We start from the raw sequence: 7172 nt of genomic DNA on the forward strand, positions 1-7172 counted from the left end.
CCCACCCCTTATGCGAAGCCCTATCCATCTGGTGGCGTGTAACCCCACTGCCAGTCTACTGAGCGCCGTCTTCCGTTTCTGTGTAGAGGCGCGCCACCAAAAAAGTGGGGGTAGCGCTCACACCTCTGCTGAGCAACCCTGAAGGTCCAGGTGGCCCTGAGTGACCCTCGGTCACCTTCCGCCACGGGCATCATAGCTGCAGCCATGCCTCCAAAGGCTGCATTTCCACAAGCCTTCGTGCCTCTCCGCTCAAGGGGTGCGTCCTTCAGCCAGCGTCAGCGTGACGGGCCTCCTGCTAGGGAGGGGCATGCGGGGCTTCCTCGGGGGAGAGAAAAACAGACCGCAAAAGGTGGGCCACCGGCCATCTGGGCTGCGTGAAGAACGAAGGACACCGACCAGATCACGCTCCTCCTGCTGGGTCCAGGTGCTGCTCTAAGCCTCCTTCCTAGGCATAGGTCAGGTCCCCCAGCCCTCACCCAAAGCTCAGAGGTGGGGGCTAGGATCATGCCCGGAGTACAGAGGAGGGGCCTGAGGCTTGTGGCTCAGGAGCACTGACTAACTCTTCCCAGGTCACACAGAAGATGCCAGAGGGGTATGGCGACCGGGCTAGAGGGGATAGCCCCTGCAACGCTCACGTGTACCAACATCCAAAGGTTCTTAGTGCAACGTCTGGGGCCACGCTGGTGGACACAGGGGTGGTCACGTGCACGTCAGCACAGGTCTCGAGACCTCTACCGCCCCCCACCCGCGCCCCCCACATGCTCTCCCTCTCTTTGCTCACAGCACTGGGGTCCCCGGCCTCGTCCCTGGAGGGGATGAAACAGAAAACGACTCATGACTCTTCCTGCCCAGTCGTGGAAAACGGCGCTGTTCCCACCCCATCCCTGGGCAAGCTTCTTTGGAGGAAGAATGATTTCTTCCCTTGAGGGAGGGCGGGGTGGCAGAGGGAGAGGGAGGGAGAGACTGCCAAGCGCGCACTCCCGGGCTGAGCGGGAGCCTGACCTCAGGACCCTGAGTCCAGGACTTGAGCTGACCCCAAGAATCCCAAGCTCAAGCCACTGAGCCGCTCAGGCCCCGCCCGCCGCCCCGCCTCTGCCCCCCCCCCCCCGCCCACCTCGCGGAAGGTATCTCAAAGGACGCCCAGTGTCTCTCCTGGAACCATCAGTTTCCCCAGGTTTCCCGCGGCGGCGGATGCAGCTGCACGGAAGCCACGGGCAGCAGGCCGGCCTGGCCCACAGGCAGCGCTCCTGCAGGGGATTGCGAGCGAGCGAGCGAGCGAGGGAGCGAGCGCCCCTTCCTTGAGAGCGTGCGCGGTCGCCCGCCCTCAGCCCCGAGCCTTCCTCGCGGCTCCAAGGCATCCAGGGAGCGGGCCGCTCGGGCTGTGGACGTGCCCTGACCGTGCTGGGCCTCAGAGCTGGCAGCCCTCCGCACACGGGCCCCAACCGTCCAGCACGACCACCAGGGAGGGCCCAGATGGTCCGGCCGTCCCTCCATCCGCTCTCCCGCAGGGCAACCTCACTGCATGCACCGCGGCCGGCCGGCCGGCGCTCGCCGCTTCTCCCCAAAGCCGCCTGAGCGAGCCCGCGCTCACTCGGCCCCGGGATAAGAAGGCTGCGTGCAAAGCGGGCACGCACTCGGGGCAAAGCGAGGGCGACGCGTCTCGGGAACGTCCAAAATCCGGTCACCAGGCAGCTGCCGGGGCGCCGGGGCGGGTGCGGGTGCGGGTGCGGGTGCGGGAGCGGGCGCGGGCCCCGCGCGCTCCCCACCAGGATGTCCCAGGGCCCCGACGGGCGCTCCTCGCCCCAGACAGGCTCGGGAAGGCCCGGCCTGGGGCGCAGGGAGCGGCGGCAGGGGGTCCGGCGGGCGGGCCAGGGGCGGGCCGCGCGTGTCCTTCGTCCACGCACCCGCCGCCCATCTTCCGTCCACGCGCCCGTCCTCTGGCCACGCGCCCCCCACGTGTCGCTCGCCCTCGCGCCCGCCGTGCCTCGCGTGCCTCGTCCACGCGCCCATCATTCTTCCACGCGCCTGTCCTCTGTCCCCGCGCCCCCGCGTGTCCTTGGTCCCCGCGCTCGCCACGCGTCCTTGGTCCACGCGCCCGTCGGTCCTCTACGTGCCAGTCCTCCGTCCTCGCGCCCGCCCCGGGTCCTTGGTCCAGGCACGCACGCGCGCGGGGAGCCGCGCCTCCCGCGCTCCAGGGCCCCACGCGCCCTCCGGTGGCTCAGACAGGTACTGCGTCGGGGCGCACCACTTTGCCAGGCCAGGAGGGCCCGCCCTGCGGACTCCAGCTCCTTGGCAGGCCCTGAGCCTCCCGCCTCGCCGTCTGGGCCCCGGACGAGGCTGACGTGGGTCGGGCCTCCTGCCGCTTCGGAAGCGTCCCCGTTTCCGGTCTGAAGCGCTTCCAGAGCCCAGGGGCTGCCTGGGTGGCACAGCCCCCGTTTTTGATCCTAGCGAGGCCTTCTCTGCCTTCTACCCGAGAGGAACCGGAGCGGTGGGGACCCCCTTGGACTCTTCCGCCCAGGTCGCTGATTCTCAAACGTCCCAGTGCAGGGAGAATTTCCTGGGAGGCCCCGCACGTCTCTGGGCCCCCTTTCCCGACACCCCGACACCCTGACGCACCGTATCTCGCATGAGCTGGACACTTGGCACTTTCATCAGCTCTCCTGGGCTGATGCCTCTGATCTTGGTCTGGCGGGTCCCAGTGGCCATGAGCTACCTTCCTACTTTCTTCCCTTGAACACCTGAGCTTCCACCTGGCTAGCCCGGTGCTCTCCTCTCCGCCCTGGGCCCCAGCAGAGGGCTCCTGGGCGCTGGGGTTGGCCTCGCGGCCCCGCCTCTTCTCCTGTTCCAATTGGTCCCTGGCGCGGGCGGCGGGGCGGGGCGGGCGGGCGGGGCCAGGCTGGGCCAGTCCCCGCCCCGCGGCTGGGCTCCCATTTCTCCCTCCTGGCTGAGCCGGCGCCAGGCAGATGCTGTCACTGAGGCCAAGTGGTGCACGCGGTGGTCCCCAGCTGGAGCCCTTGGCGTGCGGACGCCAGACTTGAGGGCTGCTGCTACTTCCCTGGTGGGAGCAGGGCCTAGTGGTGCGTGGGTCCCCGACAGACAGGAGACAGCCGCCTGCGACGGGGCCTCCCAAGCCCGCGCAGAATCGGGTCGAGGGCGCGGGAGCCCCACTCCCCGAAGCCACAGAGGCCGCGGCCCCTCCGGGCTGTGACTGGGAGCCCGGGGCACGGCGGTCCTGCACCTGCTTTTTAATGGCTCCTGCCCGCCCGCCCGCCCACGTGCCCGGGGCGCGGGCTCCTTGGACGTCGGCGGTGGCGGTGGCCGCTCCTTTCGGGGTCACGACGTCTAGCAAACTGACCCTGGCGTCTGGCCCGCGCTCCCAGGAGCCAAAGGCCTCCTGACTGTCACAGCCCGGGGGTTACTGCACCTGCCGCCAGGAGCTGCCACCGCCTAGCCCAGGCCAGCCCAGCTGGAGGGCGCAGCCTGGTGGCCTCCTACCTGCCCCTGTGGATTGTGCCGCTGGGCCCCAGGAAACCGTCAGGCGGCTCCTGGAGCTTTGCCAACGGTCGGTGGCTTCGGCCTGAGATGCCCACCCTGGAACGGGTCCTAGGTCCCTTGGTGTCCGTGCAGTTCCTGGCCCTCGTGGCCCAGGAGATCCACAGCCGGGTGCAGAAGCTGCTTCTGCAGAGCTGCGAGGAAGCTGTGCCTCTCGCAGAGTCTAGGCAGAGACCTTGGGGGCGAGGGACTAGGTCAGAGAGACAGAGCGAGCGCGGGCTCCTATCTGCTCCGGGTTGGTCCCGAAGACTGAGAGCCCGTGGACTCTTACTTGCCCATTCGTATTTTCTTGACTGGCCCGGGGAGACTGACCTGACTTGGGCGTGTGACCTTCAGTGGTTTCATCCGCCCCTTGGATCCTGCAGATTTTCCTGGGGCGCACCTGTCTCCGCGGGGAGGCGGTGTTGCTGCTGAGGTGGTCAGGGTGCGCTCCACGGGGATCTCAGGGGTTCGCGTCCTGGCTCTGCTGGCTGCCCACTAATGGAGTGACTCTGGGCAGGTGACTGACTGTTCCCCCGGGGCCTCACAGGCTCCTGGGCGAGGGGTCCGTTCGGAGGACTCCAAGAGGAGCAGCACGTCCGTGTTGACACTGCTGGTGCCGCTGCTGGTGCGTGGTGAGTGCTTCCAACCGGGCGGTCCGGGCGTGGCGGCCGCGCCTCTGGTCCCAGCTGCTGGGCAGAGATGCCGGGCGCGGAGGCGGGGGGCACTGCCCTAGCGCGGGGGTTCTGGGCTGGCGTGCGCTCTGCTGGTCGGCTGTGTGGGCTACGTTCGTTCCCAAGTTTGCCTTCACTTGGGCTAACCTCCGCGAAGCGGGAGACCTCCGGGCTGCCCGATCCGAGGAGAGGACGGGTCTGGACGCCCACCCGGGTCGCAAGAGGAGCAGGTCAGAATTGGCCTGGGCGCCGGCAGTGGGCTCGTGCCGGTCCAGAGGCTCCGCTCGCCAGCCTGGTGGACACGGGGAGAACCGGGCTCTGAGCAGACACACTCAAGGTTAGCGGTTGTTACCTTGGGGTCCGTCAGCAGTCTGGTCCCGTCCGCAGAGCTGAGTCTCACTTAACGGTGAGCTCAGTAAAAGAGTTTGGCGCTGAGGCTTTGAGGCCTGGACTCCCGGAACGGCCCCCACCGGCACCCCCAGGTGAGCTTCCTTAGCAGTGAGGAGGGGGAGCACCCGGAAGTGGTGGGGAGGGAAAGGGGCAGTGCGGTACTTGGGAGGATCTGTGGGGAAAGGGGGCAGTGGGACACAGGTCTCCCCACCCTGTCCACAAACAATCACAGACTGACCCTCACGAACGAACGCCTGGAGTGGAAATCATCCTTTGGTCCTGGTGTGTCCAACGTGACCGACCGAGGTCTTCTCTCCCCTCTGCCCTCAAAGCCCTGCCAGAACTTCCCTGGCCATCGGGCCCTTTTCTGAGAAGAGGTGATGGCAGCTTGCCTTTGAGGTCACACACAATGGGCTGGGAACCCAAAGGCTTCGCAAGCAGACTGTGCTTCAGCAGCCGGTGGGCACGAAAGTCCCTGTGCTTCAAGCGAGAGTGGGCGCACCCTCGGCGAAGCCCGGGCTGCATCAGCCCCTAGGGCTGGGTTCCCAAAGAACCCCAAAGGCCTAAGGACCACAGGTGGGAGGTGAGAAGGCCAGGGTGTGGCCTCACCGCAACCAGCGCAACCAGCGGGCTGGAGCATTAGCTTCTAAAAAGAGGCAATTTCTCAAGTCAGTGTCTTGACCGCCGACCCAAGGGCCTCGGAAACGGTGGTTCGGAATTTGCTGGACGTGGGGCAGATCTTTCCGTGGCATCCCTGTTTTCAATTCAACTTTTCATTCTGACATGATTGTAGTTGACCTGCAGTTGAACAAAGAGAGAGGTCTCCTTTACCCTTCCAGGAGTTCGGCCAATGAGAATTGCAAAAAATCTACTTCCAATCCAGCCTATTGGCATGAGGAAGGCCTGGCTCTACTCACCCGCACCCTGTCCTGCCCATCCACCCCTGTGACACAGTCCCTGATCTTCTCTGGCCTCTGGCAACCACTAATGTGTCCGATCTCCTTTTTGTTTGTTTGTTTGTTTGTTTCTTTTTTGTTTTTTTGTTAAATGTAGCCTCCGTGCCCGTGCCCGGTGCAGAACCCAGTGCAGGGCCTGAACCCACGACCCTGAGATCAAGACGTGAGCTGAGATCAAGAGCCAGGCGCTCACCCAATGAGTTCCCCAGGTGCTCCACTCTGTTCTCCCCTCACATCATTTTGTCATTTCAAGAATGTTTTCTACATGGAATCCTATGGTCTGTAGCCTTTGGGGATGGGCTCCGCGCCCCCCAGCACAATTCCCTGGAGATTTCTCCAAGTCATTCTGTGTAACCAACCATATTTGTTTCTTTGTATGGCTGTATAGGTATCCCGCAGGTGCGTTGCAACAGTCATCCACTGAAGGGCAGCTGGGGTGCTTCGAGCTGTTGGCTATTACAAAGAGCCTGGTATGAACATGTACTTGTAATTTTTTAAACAAGAGTCATATTGGTTAGAGAGAGGGAGGGAGAGAGAGGGCGGGAGAGAGAGGGAGAGAGAGACAGAAAGCCCGAGAGTGAGAACACAGGCAGGATGGGCTGCAAACAGAGGGAGAGGGAGAAGCAGGGAGCTCGATGCGGGGCTCGAACCCAGGACGGCATGGAATTTAGCATTGGAGATGTTCTGGAAGGGATCGCCTCATGTACCGTATAGCAGAATGTCAGAGTTTTGGATGTGAGTGTGCTACTTATAAGCCACATGAGCCACTTACCCTCTCTGCCTGTCACTGTGCTCACAGGCGAGGTGACAACCTGCCCATGCTGTCTGCTTTCTCAAATTGTGGAAAAGACCCTACAAGACATTAACTATGACAGTAAGATCCCGGTAATAGCTAACACTTACTGAAGGCTAAGTTATCTCATTAATTCTCTTTATTAACAATGCTCTTTCTTTCTTTATTGTTTATTTTTTAAGATTTTATTTATTTATTTATTTGAGAGTGTGAGAGAGAGACCTGGAGCAGAGGGGAAGGGCAGAGGGAGAAGCAGACTCCCCATTGAGCAGGGAGCCTGATGCGGGGCTCGGTCCTGAGGCCTTGAGATTATGACCTGAACCGAAGGCAGATGCTTACCTGACTGAGCCACCCAGGAGCCCAATTTATTGTTTTTTTTTTCTTAAAGCTCTACATGCAATGCGGGGGTTGAATTCACAAACTCAAGATCAGGAGTTGCCCCGAATTCTCACAATACTCTGGAATGTGGTAGTGCCCATAATTATCTCCAGTTTACTCAGGGAGATCCTGAGACACCAGAGGGCATGTCCAAGAGTGCTCCGCAGATGTAGGGGATACCTTGTATGAAGACGCTGAGGGATAGAAATACATATGGGATCTTGGGCAAACTTTATCCCCAAACTGGGCCGAGTTTTCTTATCAGTACAGTAGGAGGGTTGGAGTCTTTCAGGGTGCATCTCAAACTTTGAGGGCCTAAGTAAAATAGCCTGGAGGAAGGCCACCGAGACACCATTAAGTAAAGTATTTCAAGACCAGGTCATGATGAAGTCACTCGTCCAGCTCTCTGCAGCAGGTCTATTAGGTTGACGTGTTGAAGCACACATGCCA

This window comes from Nyctereutes procyonoides, unplaced genomic scaffold (assembly GCF_905146905.1).
Source record: "Nyctereutes procyonoides isolate TBG_1078 unplaced genomic scaffold, NYPRO_anot_genome, whole genome shotgun sequence".
Classification (NCBI taxonomy): Eukaryota; Metazoa; Chordata; class Mammalia; order Carnivora; family Canidae; genus Nyctereutes; species Nyctereutes procyonoides.